Consider the following 14,731-nt stretch of genomic DNA (forward strand, 5'->3'; position numbering starts at 1 on the left):
GGTATTTAATAGCAGTTTTTGGATTTGTAAGTCATGTCACTTATTAAGCTGTTACATAGACTACAGTAAGTGTTTATCTAAGCACATGATTTCATTTTATCCTGGCAGAAACCCTGAACAGTTGTTCTATTCTCCATTTTATATTTAAAATAAAAACGAGGCCCAGAATGGTTAAGAAAATTGCCCAAGATAAGATGCCTAGTAAGTGACAGATCTGGGACTCAAATCTTGATTTATCTAATTTCAATGTCTGTGCATATTTATTTTGTCAACTTAGAAAGCAAATTTGCCTGTTATTTTATCCTCAAAATGAGTTTTTTTCAGGAATAGCCAAAAGAATTGCAATTCTGTGTATGCTATTACAAACCATAGGCAAATCCAAAAAACAAAGGAGAGGAACCGACTTTATAGGGAGCAGGGAGGGGCTGTTCTAAGGAAAGTCCAGTGGGAGAAAGTAGCAGTTCAAGGTGGCAACAGTTTCTCATTGGCAGGACTGTTGCCCAAAGGGGAGAGAAATCGTCCTTCAGTAGTAAAGTAGTTTCACCTCCTATGGAAGATGTAAGCTTCTGTTACTTTCTGTTTGGTGTAATTGATGATATATGATAGGGCATGAGAGCTCCCCCTCAGGCCTTCCCAATCCCAATTTAGTTAAGATTTCTTTTATTAATTTCCACAATTTCTAATAGAAAAATGCTGAAAATAAGCTGCATGTCCCATTGCAGTGGAATAATAGTTAGATTTTAGTTCACCAGAATAAAAATTAGTAAAAACAAAGAATGAGTTATAAATATTTGTTGATATGAAAGTATAACCATGATATATTGAGTTGAAAAAAAAGGTTACCTGTGTGCATTGAATGATTCCACTTTTGTAAAATAAAATAATGTATATGTATGTACGTGTGTATGTATAATTACGCTTGTGGAGGCATGAGAGAAACAAGGAAGGTTGTGCATCAAATCCTTGGAGCTGGGATCTTTAAGTGGAAGAGTGAGATTTCCTTTTATTAACACGTAGAATTTTAAATACTAACGTTATGAATGACCATTTGCTTTCTTTTTATTCTTTTAGTAATTTTTGAGTGCATTTTGAAGTACATTGCGTTTTTACAACTATGTCAATTGTCTATTTTGCATAGTTCTCCCGTAACAGGAAATTTAGCAGATGCTCTCACTGAAGGCAGCAGCCATAGAGTAAGATCTGTGGAAAGTATTCCTTGAGGGCAGTATCGGCAGAAAGCCTCAAATGGCATGTGATTTCTCTCCAAACCCCCTAAGTGAAGTGTACTCTGGAATTGCACTGCCCATCTCAGTGAATGGGCTTCTCACCATATTGATCAAGCAAGTCTGACCTATAGAATCTCCTTTCAGAATATGGATATTTCCTATTAACTTCTATCAGGAAGATCCCAGATAGATTCATAGAAGTTACAGGCTCTGAACATGAAAAGTACGGAGGGTGAGATCTGTTTTAACTGCCTTCTATTTGACCCATTGATAAGGGAGGAATTCCTGCCTGAGGGTTGTCAGGATGGCTGAGCCCAACACTGGACAGACAAGATGATTAATTTATTAGTTGCATGTCCTCACAGTCTTGTGGGGGGAGGATACCACACGCCATGCAGGGCCACCTGAGGGTTGCACTTGAGAACAGAGTGAACAACCAGGGGCTGTGGGAGGCAGACTTTGTACTATCAAAAGGGTGGAGAGCCCTCTGCTTCCTGTGGGGAGGATGTGATTGGTTTGTTTGAATAATTCCATGGGCTGGCAAAGGACTGTACCTGGGACCTTGATAAACAGGAGTTTTGGATAGGGGACCTTATTTACAGGAGAAGAATGGAGAGGGTAACTAGTGGTTAGGACATGTAAGAACTTCTCATTCACCAGATGTCCAGACAGCGCATGATATGGAACCCTGGCTGTAGGTCTTTCACTGCACATGGATAAGGGTTAAATTATAACTCAACTCTAAAGGGATCAATCTCAAATAGGTCACACTTGGAATGCTAAATGCCAGTAGTTTTCTAAATATGGTATCCTATTTATTCCAGGTGTTGTATGGCAGTGTTTGTTTTTTGTTTTAAAATGTGTTTGTTGACTTTTTAAAACAATACCACATGTATTTTAGGAAAAAAAAATTATGTTTTATTTATCTCTGTTAGCTGCTATAAATTACCCCCACCTTTACACCACAAAATTAATTTCTGTCCTTGAATTAGAACTTGAGAATTTTAAACTAGGGATTTTTCATAAAAAGGAAAAAGAACAACGATTTTTATGTCATCTAGCATATTTAATAACAGACTTAAAAATGATTTTAGAACAGCACCCATAAGAACATAAACATGGACATTATAATTAATCTACAGCTGGGCCAAGAGATAAACAACCGTATAGGGAACTGATTGTGCAGATAAGTGCATTCCGTTAAGAGGCCAGACAGTAACATGTGAATTTAACTACCAAGGCACTGTAGGAAAAGCATATTGTCAGTAATAACCAGAAAAAAAGTCATAAAAGTTTGTAACTACTGAAAACAACTCAGTTTGATGAACATAAATTGAATGAAGACCTAAGGAAGTATTTTTAAAGGACGTTATGCAGAGATTTATTAAAAGAAATGGGACTTAGTCACTCAGGGACCATAGTGTTGGGTTTGAGGCAGACAGAGCTGCGTTCTACCACCTACCCACCTATGCGACTGACCTCTCACTGGCTTAATCTCTCTGAGACTCCATTGACTTATCTGGAAAATGGGAAAAATAATAAAACTTTTCTCACAGCTTTTCTATGAAGAGTAAATAAGATTCTACATGGCAAGTGCCCGGCAGAACACTGAGTCTACAGTCAATGCTGAATGAGAATTAGTGTCTGTCTTCATACTGTACTAGCAGTGATTTGAGAACTCTTAGAAAAGCAGGGAAATTATACGTTATCCAAATACTTCCTGTGTTACTCGGATTGATTAACCACAAGTGGAACCTGGAAAATTTAGTAGAATGCAGTGCTTTGACCCCAAATTTGTGGATTCTGAATCAGTATATAGGCAGTGGGGCCGTGAATTTGCTGTTAAACAAGTACTTCTAGTAACTCTTAGGTCGACTTTAAGAGACACTAGTATTTTTATCCCAAATAAGCAGATGTCTCTCAACTATCTTCTTCACATTAACAATATATTTTAAAATGAGCACTAGTTATGTTTTAGTAACCAAGAAACAACAACAACCAAAACAAGCAAAACTATTCTTTGTATTAGAGACAAATAGGTCATTTTCATGGCAGATAACCAGGATGTGAAGTGCCGTTGTATCAGTGATATGTGCTCCCTGGAAGGAAAAGTTACTGAAAGGCTTCTGCAGGGACACAACATGACTCAAAAAAAAAAAAAAATGTGTCCATCGTTCTTGTGGGGATACCACAGGATTTTTCTCCGCTCTGCCAGGACCCTGTTGTGGAACAACCATCTTTCCCTAATGGCCTCCGAGAATGGACTGGCCTGGTTCATAAAGTGATGGACATCTGTTCAGATTTCAGTACTCCCAGGAAACATGAGACAAAAAACATTGCTGAGTTTATTTTGATAGTGTAATCCCAGCAGGTATGGAAGCTCTGCCAAATCTGGAGATCAGCACCCTATGAAAAATGAGGCACAACTGGGATACTTAAGAATTACAGAAAAAGAAATCTCAAGAGCGATGCACCATGTGACTGCCTGGGAGTAATGCCGGAGACCTGGAGCGGCTGGGAAGGAAAAAGAAGTGATGCAAAGGGAAAATGTGTCTGTGCCAGGGAACTGCTCTGCACCACCTGGTGTCTGCCTTCTTTCAGGAAGCAAGTATTCATGCTACCCAGGGCTCTCATTTAATCCCGGCAATGATGCTAGGGTGCAGGAATTATTGTTCCCGCTTTAGAAAAGGAAACTGAGATTCAGAAAGTAATCTGCCTAAAGTCACCTAACTAGAAAGTGGCAGAAACGGAGTTGGAACCCCTGTCTGTGTAAGGACAAAGCTATGCTATTTCAAACATGTCACCTTATCTTCAAAGCAAAAATAAGCAAGTAAACCAACCAACCAACCAAAACCCTTCTTTCCTCATGTCCACTAAAATAAGAGGGTGGATAGTGAAATGAAACCAAATAAAGCCTACCTAGAAGTGAGATATACCAGCTTCAACATTTTATAATCTGAACTCACAGCAATAAGTAATAACCAACCTCCCTTTCTTCTTCCTCCTTCCATTCTTCCTACATTCCTTCCACAAAGTGTCCAATCCATAACCATTATCTATCAGTCCGTATGCTACGAAGTGTGTCTGGAATGGTGCTTCTCTGACTTCTTCCTGCCCCATGTTCTCCTGGCCTCACTATATTCCAGACACATGAGCTTTCTTACATTTCCTCAAACATGTCCATCAGTTGTCAATCACTTTTCCATGTACTAAACACTTTTTACACATGATCTTGTTTCATTCTCAGACTAACCCTATGATACTCAAATAATTTGTCTCAATATCACAGGGATAGTATTTGGTACATCAAGAATTCTTGACTTTTCTACAGATGATCCAAGCAAATACAGTGGTGGTAAAAGAAGGGAGTTACACCTAGAGACCTTGCAAAGCACAATTGGGGCTAGCTATGGTTATTTGAAATCTTCTAACTCTTAAGCAACAGTGCCCAAAGGCCCCTTTTAGCCTTCAGCACAAACCAGCTTTGACTCCTGCAGCATGTGTTAAATTTATAATCATGGTTTACAAATATCTTCAGCCTGTAGCAAATTGCTATAGCTATTTCCTGTTTCTATCCCAAGGCAATATGTGGTGAGTAGTTAAACACAGCCACACACCCCTCTATATATTATTTGTGAAATAATGTATATACTCTTTATCCCCAAAGCAATCTGCAGTCAATTGTGGCATGCCATGCTTTATGCTGGAGGACTAAAATTATGCAATACTAACCCCTCCAAATGATTTGATAAATCTGGCAGATACAGATGAAATGGATGGGGATTATTGTGTCATAAATGGCCCATTAGATTGATTCCAGTAAGCACAGAGTTTAAAAAGGCATACACTGGAGCAATGAATTGGACTTTCCTCATGGCGTAACTCAGTGGCATTGCTGATCCAGCATGAAACAGCCCAAATGCTGCTATTCTTAGGGCTAATGGCCCCAATGACAAATCAAGTATAAGTACACCTGAGGGAAAAGACACAGTGCTCCCCAATTAATGTTGTCATTTCTATGAAATTGCTGGAGGTGGCCTGTAAAAAGACAGTCAGGGCAACATCCCAAATATCAAGTCCCACATTGCTTTGTTGTTTAATTACATATACATAAATGCCAAGTGGTCTATAAAACAAGAGCCTCTGACTTTTAATGGGGTATTTTCCTGTTTTGCCGTGTGCTGCTGTTCCCTCTCATGTCTCCAAGCTGCTCTTTTCCTCATCTATTTATAGGAGAGACAGTCCCAGGCATCCCCAGGCTTCGCTCCCCTTTCCTGCAGCTAGTGCGCAATTATGTGAACAGACAGGTCATCTCATTGCCATGCGCTTGTTTTCAATGGAAACACTGGAATGACTCCTTGATGGAACTTGTCGGAATCCAAAATAAACCCCTGTTTACTTGGCCATAGTAAACATAAAACTTCAAGGAAAACCAAAAAAACTAACTGAAAAAATCAATAGGTTCTTATATATTATTTTTATTAGGGACCTTGTCAGAGTGAAATAACAACTTCCTTTCTTTAGCACTCAACACACTATTTTATGGGCAGAACAAAATGGCCTTTATTTTCACCTTTTGGGGGCCAGAGGGTCCATGGCTGCACAGAGGGGAGAAGTAATGTGCTGTATTTCCCTATGCCCAAGCAGGTGACTGATTCTTGCTTGCTTCAAAGCAGTCATTGCCCAGGGCTAAAATTAGTAAGAATTGTGTACATTTCATGATGGTTACTGCCTTCTGACCACGTAAGCTTCTCTGAAAATTACCAAGTGAATATTTATTGAGCATTTACTAGATTCTAACCATGCTGCTGAGCACTTCATATAAATTATCTTCCTTGCATTTACCATTACTTCACACTTTCCTAGATTTATTTATGATCTGCCTCTTCTAAACAGACTATAGGCTCCAATAGGTTTTGTCTGTTTTGCTCATTGTTGTATCATCAGTCCACTGAGCGATGCCTAGCCAGAGTTGGCACACAATAAATATTTGTTGAATAAATGAGTAATTTAATGTGTGTGAAAAGTCTATGAAGCAAACCTCGTGATTAGCCCCAATTTCAAGATGTTAAGCAAAGATACATAACTTACTCCAGGCTGTATAGGTAGTGAAATCTAGGATTTCAACTCACACTATCTATCTGACTTTAGAATCCATGCCCCCTTTCGGTTTTCAACTATAACTTGGTATTGGCGCTAAGCATTCAGATGTGAATGCTACTTGGAATGGAGCAATCAGAGAAATTCCACTTCTCCTATTTCCATGAGTCACAAGATTGAGCAGTGAGTTCTATTATTTTAGAAAACAAAGCACTCCACTCTAGAACTTAGCTCAACCACAGTTGGGTGTGTATGGGAACATTGTCAGGGATTCTGAGACGGAAGAGAAAAGAGAGTGCAGGAGAGACAGGGAGATGAAAGGCAAAAGAGAGAAAGAAGAATTCCACAGGAAAAAGGAAGCATATTTGGTTTATGAGGATTCATCTATCCCCTGAGAAATCTGCATCATTCAGTCTCTGGAAACGGTTGAGTGGTGTAGATTGTTGCGAATCCATTAGCGGTGATTTGTAGCAGACCAATTTAGAGGTCACTTAGGCATGAAAACACTAGCAAGAAATTGTATACCTAATGAAACAATATCAGTAATAGCATATTTAAATGAACAGTAGCAGTAATAGCATATTCTAAATGTTTCATTAAGTCTGAATTTTCAGAATGAGAGCACTGCTGTTTAATAGATTTTACCTTCTCTAACAAGCGTTTCCATATTGGGCATATTGTGTCTCTTTATGGAAGTTAGGAAGCTTGCAAAAGTTACAGTTTTTCTGTAATCATGGGGTTTTTTTACAGTAACACTGCATTTGAGCATCTCTTTTTTTACTTTCTATTTATATTTAACACAAAAGCCAATTCATTATATATGTATAACATACATATATATATATATATATATATATGTAATGTTCCTGTGGCAAGAGAGTGCATAATAAAATTTTAGACATTTACATATTTAAATTAAAGTACTTTTAAAATAAGTTGTCAGTTCAATCTAGCTTTATATTCCTAACAGCAGTTATGGGAAAAGTAACACTATCAACAAATAGTTGATAGTAAATAGGTTTGCTTTTATTTCAATATCATCAAGTAACAATATTAGACGTTCAGAGACTATAATGAGAATGCTTTTATATTATTGAAAAATTTTTCACATTTTTATCGACTGCATTCAGGTTGTTTTTTCTGGGTTATTCTTGTGTTTACACAAAGAGAAGGGGGCACATTGAAGAAAAGTTTTCAATAAAGTTCATTCATGCTGAAAATCACTTTAGGCTGTTCAGGCAAGGCATTCTATGGATTCTTAAGAATAATATCATCATGGCTCCATGCCTGTTGACACAGAGCCTGGTAATCTACCTCACGCTCCCAGGGACAAATGCCAACAAATGAGGCAAACCGGGTTTGATTCCTGCCATCAGCCTGCAACTGTGCCGGTTGCTTTCTCGTCGTGGCACTTAATCTCACTTCAGGGTCACAAGAGTACTGCAAGGAAGGCACACATTTCACAGATGGAGAAACTTAGCTTCAACAGGAACAAACTCTGGAAGTGAGAGAATTCAAACCCAGGTCACTGACTCCACGGCTTCTGTATTCTTCAGGATTTCATGCTGCAAACGTAAAAGCTTTCGAGTGGATTCCACCCAGCATTCTGCTTTTCCTCTTCTTGCTGCGGATTTTGGGTAAGCCAAGTCTGTGTCATGACTTACCCAAGTAAGCTAGGCCACTGAATTATTTAAGTGATTTATTAAAGAGTGCTTCACATACCAGGCAGTCTGATGTCCTGAATGTTGTGGGCAGCATTTTAGTGAATCACATGTTAATATTTTTTAAGGTACATTAAATTAATCAATGGAAGATGTTTTACTTGTCGGGGAAAGCTTTTAAAGCACAACATGTTTACTTGGGCAAGACTGAAAATATAAAGGGGTGATAGTACTATGTGAGCTGCAACCAGAGCTGCAAAAGTTGAAGCGAAAAGCTAGGAAAAGATTTTGTCTCCACTGCCTTATCTCCTCGGATGATCTTATTTCTGTTCTCTCTCCTAAAGATGTCATCATCTTCCACGACGTCAACTGTGTATTGTAGTCCCTTGTTCTCTGCTAGGCTCCAGACAATGTTTCAAACTATTTCAAGGATGTCTCTTTGCTTTCTCCATGAATCTCTTAAATACAAGATTCCACATTCAAGTGATCATCTTCCCTCCAAACTAGCTTTCCCTCTGTTTTCCTGTTTCCTGTTCAAAATCCAGACTTGAAACATTGAAACTCTCTCTCATTATACAGTTGACTTTGATAGAGTTACAGAACTAGCAGTGCAACACAGCTCACCACATCAAGTAGATTCTGCAAGCAACACAAATTTAGCTTTGAGTGAGTTCTAAAAGAAAAGATTTATGTTGGCTATTTCTAGGTTCCCACTGCCCCTACCCCTGCCACATATTTTAGAGATATGAATCACGTTTCTTAGAGATAAAAGCTTAGATATAAGACCACATTCTTCTAAGTTGGCCATCTTGATCCCACTTTTCATATAAGCAAGCTGAGGCTTGGTGCTATTAGATAACTTTGTTAATATGGCACAAGTAGGCTGGGATTCAAACATTTTCCACTTCTCCTTAATGACTTAGCATGATCGGTCAGAAGTTTTCTAAAAATATGTTCAACTATTGAAAAACACCTCTGTTATATTAGAGCAATTTAGTTTATAATTTATATTCAAATGCAAAAAAGTGAGTGGATATACTTAGAAGTGATCAAAATCTGGTTATATGTTAGAGTCAGCCCGATTTGCCGACATATTAGACATAGAATACGAGAGAAAATGAGGAGTCGAAAATCATTTCAATAGTTTCACCTGGACACGTAAGAAATGGATGATGGCATCATAGTTGCCATCAACCACGATGAAGAAGACTGCAGGTGGAGCAGCTCTGGGTGAAATTTCAAGAACCTAGTAAAGGATATATTGAATTCTCAATGTCTGTTAGACATTCAACTGGTGATGTTGAGTAGGCTGTTGGATATACAAATCTGGAGTTTAGAAGAGAGGTCTTTGCTGGAGAAATATGAGAGTTATTGGAAATATATGGAATTTTAAAGTAGGCTAGCTGAGCTCATCCTGGAAGTAGGTACAGAAAAAGAAGAGAAGATAACCACGAATTTAGACTCAAACACTTTAACATTATGAGGTTGGGACAGAAGTAGGAACCATTTAGAAGACAGAAAAGGAGTAGCAATGAGCTAAGAAGAAAACAAGAGTATTTGTAGTTCTGAGAGCAAAGTAATGAGAGCTCATCAAGGAGGACGATGCAGCTGTGACAAATGCGATTGATGGGTAAGGAGAAAACTTAGAATTTTCCATTAGATTTAGTAATAAGGTAGTTATGAGTCATTTGTGTTGGAAGGTTAAAGAGAGAGTTGCCAGAGTGGGGATGGAGGAAAAAAAAAAGAATAGATAAACATATAGATATTTAAACATATTTAAAGTGTCACTTGTTTTCTAAGCAAAATTCCAGATACTTAATTTGACTTAATTCAAGCTACATTACTAGTTCTACTTTGGATGAATTGCGATGGATGCTGAGGAAAAACAATAAAATGAGACAGAGAAAAATAAAATATTTCTAAATATCGCAATCAGGGTTTGTTCAGTTTTGCTCTGCGAAAGTATTTTTTTGTAAGAATGGGTAGCATTTTAGAGCAAATTTTACAAAAATGGAACATCAGCTTAATTTGTTGTTGTTTTGTCTACAACGTATAAAATATATATCTGATGTTGTGACATTTTCATACATGTTTCAGGTTGAATTCAAACTCTTTTTTGGAAAGCAAATACTTTTTATTATATCTGTTGATTTAGGGCATAAATCAGTTTTAAATAGTGTGAGAAGATTCAAGCTGTTCAAAGCAAAAGTTGTTTACACTTTTAGTTAAAAAACTTTCTAAACCTTGAGAGTTCAGTGATATTACGGAAATGGTCATGGATTGGAAAGGGCTGTTTCTAAAAGTTGTCTAGCTTAACAAAGACAGATTTCATGATATTTTTAGGATCATTTCCTAACACAATGCAGAAAATACTGGGAGGAGAAAGAGCTATTTTTGATGGACAAAGATTTCTATTGATTATCTAGCTATATAAATTATTCCTCCTTTAGAAATGACCTGGAATCCGCATTTAACTAAGCCAAAAACAGTAGGAAATAGTGCACCATAAGTGTATTTGCATGTAAATAGTCGCTATTTAGTATATTACATTGAAATGCACGATGTGTGAAGCACAGAGTGAGTGTGAGTGCCAGAGGCACCCAAACAGGTCAAATACTCAACTAAAATAGTTTTATTGCTATAATTACTGACAAGTCACAGTCACTAAATACTTTTACGTTTTAATTATATTTTAAATTAAGATGATTAAATATAATCATCTCACAATATACTCACAAATATTTAGTGAGTATGTAAATAAAGTTGAAAACACAACGGAGTTTTAATTTAGACTCTTAATAGCAAGCAAAATATACCCACATGTGCTGACCCTACAAGAAAAGAAAGCTACAGGCCGATATCCCTGATGAATACAGAAGCAAAAATTCTCAACAAAATACTAACAAACCAAATTCAACAGCATATTAAAAGGATCATACACCACGATCAAGTGGAATTTATCCCTCAGATGCAAGGATGGTTTGACACACACAATTCATTAAATGTGATACACTGTGTTAATAGAATGAAAGATAAAAATCATATGATCATCTCAATAGATACAGAAAAAGCATTTGACAAAATTCACATCTTTTTATGATGAAAATCATCCCATGAGAAAAACTCTCAACAAATCAGGTATAGAAGGAATGTAACTCAAAATAACAAAGGCCATAAATGACAAACCCACAGCTAACATCATACTCTGTGGTGAAAGGTTGGAAGCTTTCTTGCTAAGATCAGGAACAAGGCAAGGGTGCACATTCCCATCACTCCTGTTCAGCATAGCCCTGGAAGTCCTAACCAGAGCAATTCAGCAAAAACAAAAATTTAAAACAAAGAAGGAAAAGGCTTCTAAATTAGAAAGTAAGAAGTAAAATTGTCTTGTCTATGTTTGTCGATGGTATGATCTTATATATAGAATACCCTAAAGACTCTACCAAAAAACTCTTAGAACAAATAATCCATTTCAGTAAAGTTGTTCAGTAAAATCAGTTGCATTCTATACATCAGCAGCAAACTATCTGAAAAAGAAATAAAGAAAACAATCCCATTTACAATAACATCAAAAATAATAAAATACTGGGCCGGCCCGGTGGCGCAGCGGTTAAGTGTGCCCATTCTGCTTTGGCAGCCCAGGGTTTGCCGATTTGGATCCCAGGTGCAGACATGGCACCACTTGGCAAGCCACGCTGTGGTAGGCGTCCCACAGATAAGGTAGAGGAAGATGGGCACGAATGTTAGCTCAGGGTCAGTCTTCCTCAGAAAAAAGAGGAGGATTGGCAGCAGTTAGCTCAGAGCTAAACTTCCTTAAAAAAAAAGAAATAAATAATAAAAATAAAATACCTAAGAATAAATTTAACCAAGGAGATGAAAGCTCTGTACACTGAAAATTAGAAGATATGGTGAAAGAAATTGAAGAAGACAGAAAGAAATTGAAAGATATCCTGTGTTTATGATTTGGAAGAATTAACGTTGTTAAAATGTCCATACTACCCAAAGTCATCCTTAGAGTCCATGCAATCCCTATTAACATTCCAATGGCATTTTTCACAGTAATAGAAAAAATAACCCTGAAATTTGTATGAAACCACAAAGGACCCAAATAGGCGGAGCGATTCTGAGAAAGAAGAACAAAGCTGGAGCCACCACACTCCCTGATTTCAAACTTTATTACAAAACAATAGTAATCAAAGCACTAATCAAATCACTAACAATCAGGAAAATGCAAATCAAAACCACAATGAGACATTACAAGCTCACACCTGTTAGAGTGACTATTATCAAGAAGGTTAGAGACAACAAGTATTGACAAGGATGTGGAGAAAAGGGAAGCCCCGTGCACTGTTGGGGAGAGTGTGAAATGGTACAGCCACTGTGGAAAACAGTATAGAAGTTCCTCAAAAACTTAAGAATAGAACTATCACATGACCCAGGAATCCCACTTCTGAGTATAAAACCAAAGGAAATGAAACGACTAACTCAGAGCGATGGCTGCACCCATGTTCATTGCAGTGTTATTCACAATAGCCAAGGCATTGCAACAACCCAAGTGTCCATTTACAGATGAATGGATAAAGAAAGTGTGGTGTATATATATATATATATATATATATATATATGCATATATACACAGTGGACTATTATTCAGCCATAAAAATGAAGGAACTACTGCCTCATGACAACATGGATGGACCTTGAGGGCATTATGCTAAGAGAAATAAGTCAGACAGACAAAGACAAATACTGTATGTTCTCACTGATTTTTGAAATCTGAAAAAGCTGAACTCATAGAAATAGAGAGTAAAATGGTGGTTGCCAGCGTCTGAGGGATTGGAGAAATGGGGAGATGTTGGTTAAAGAGTACAAACTTCCAGTTATAAGATGAGTAAGTTTTGAGAATCTAATATACAGTGTAGTGATGATAATTAACAACACTGTGATATATATTTGCAAGATCTAATACTGAGTTAGATCTTAAGTGTTATCTCCACATACACAAAAAGGTCATTATGTTAAGGGATAGACGTCTTAGCTAAGTTTATTGTGGTAATCATTTCATAATACAAAGTCTGTCAAATCATCACATCATACACCTTAAACTTCCATATGTTACATGCCAATGATGTCTCATTAAAGCTGGGAAAAAATACCTACTTGTCTCAATTTAGGTGAAAAAGGATACTTTACTATGAGTACAATAGTCTGGCTAGGATCTTAAGGCAGGGCTTAAGCTAGGTACCAGGAATAAACTGAAATCATATTGCATATTGGTTTTATTTTTATTTCTTGCTGCAAGCTGGCATTTGCTCTTTCTCAGCTCACATGTAGAACATATATGGCTTTCCATTTCCAGTAATCCCATTCACGAGGGCTCCATCCTTAGGACCAGATTACCTCTCAAAAGCCCCACCTACTCATACTGTCATATTGGGGGTTACAGCTTCAACATATGAACTTTGGAGGGGACAAACATTCACTTTATACTAGTTACAAATTATGTTAATTCTAAGAGAAGTCGAGTGAAGGGTATATAAGAACTCTGTCAAATTTCTTCAACCCATCTATGAATATAAAATTATCTCAAAATATTTTTTAAGTTAAAAATATTTATAGTGAATATATAAAGATTACATTTATGTACATTTCAAGAATAGGCAAATCTTACCTATGGTGATAGAAATCAGAACAGTGATTTCCTTGAGGAGAGGACAATGACAGGAAAGAAACACAAGGGAAATTTCTGGGGTGACAGATGGTTAAACAGATTAAGTCAGTGTATACATTTTTTAAAACCCATAGAATTGCACACTTAAGATTATGTGTGTGTGTACGTATATATATATATATATACATATATATATATAACTTTATTTTCTTACATATATATTACTTTTAATTCACTATAGATAGTACATTTCTAAATTAGTTAGGGTAACGCCAGCTGGTGAGATAAATAGCCTCGAAATACATAAAGATTCTAAGACAATAGAAGTTTATTTCTGCTTTGTGCATAAGTCTGACTATTCCTGTCTCTGAGGGCCCTTACTCCAAGGAGTGATATGTGGGACTAGACGCCTTCCATTTTGAATCTTTCCCAACTTCTAGGACATTATAGTTGTTTGCTTTATACAAGACATGGATAAGAAAAATGATGAAGGAAACATTTCTTCTTCCTTAAAAAAGCTTTGGCTGGAAATGGCACACATAAATTCTGTTCATCTTCTCTTCACAATCAAAAGTTTCATGCACTCATCTAGATATAAGAGAAGCTAGAACATGTAATTACTAATTCAATAATTACTTACTAATGATGACAACTCTAGTAAATGGAAAGGAGAGTATCTCAAGATCTCTAACACAATACGGTATTGCTCCCAGTTTTCCTCTTTAATAGTATATGTTTTCCCATGTCAATAACAATTTTGATTTCAAAACACACTAATTCTTTTTCTAATTTTCCACCCTTGCACTATAGCGTAATTTATTTAAATTCTCCCATTTTGCACATTTCTGTTACTTGCTTTATATTTTAATTTTTAAAATTTTGTTATATTTTATCATTAACATATTGAAAAATAATATTTCTACAAATCTAATTTTCCCTAAAAATTAAGGCTGATAAATGTGGTATTACTAGATTAAATACTAGTTTTTGAAGGCTCTTGATAGTCACTGTTTTCCAGAAAGATTATGCTTATTTCATCAATGAATAATAGTATCAAATAAACCTCCCCTTTACCA

Source organism: Equus asinus, chromosome 28 (genome assembly GCF_041296235.1).
Source record: "Equus asinus isolate D_3611 breed Donkey chromosome 28, EquAss-T2T_v2, whole genome shotgun sequence".
NCBI lineage: Eukaryota > Metazoa > Chordata > Mammalia > Perissodactyla > Equidae > Equus > Equus asinus.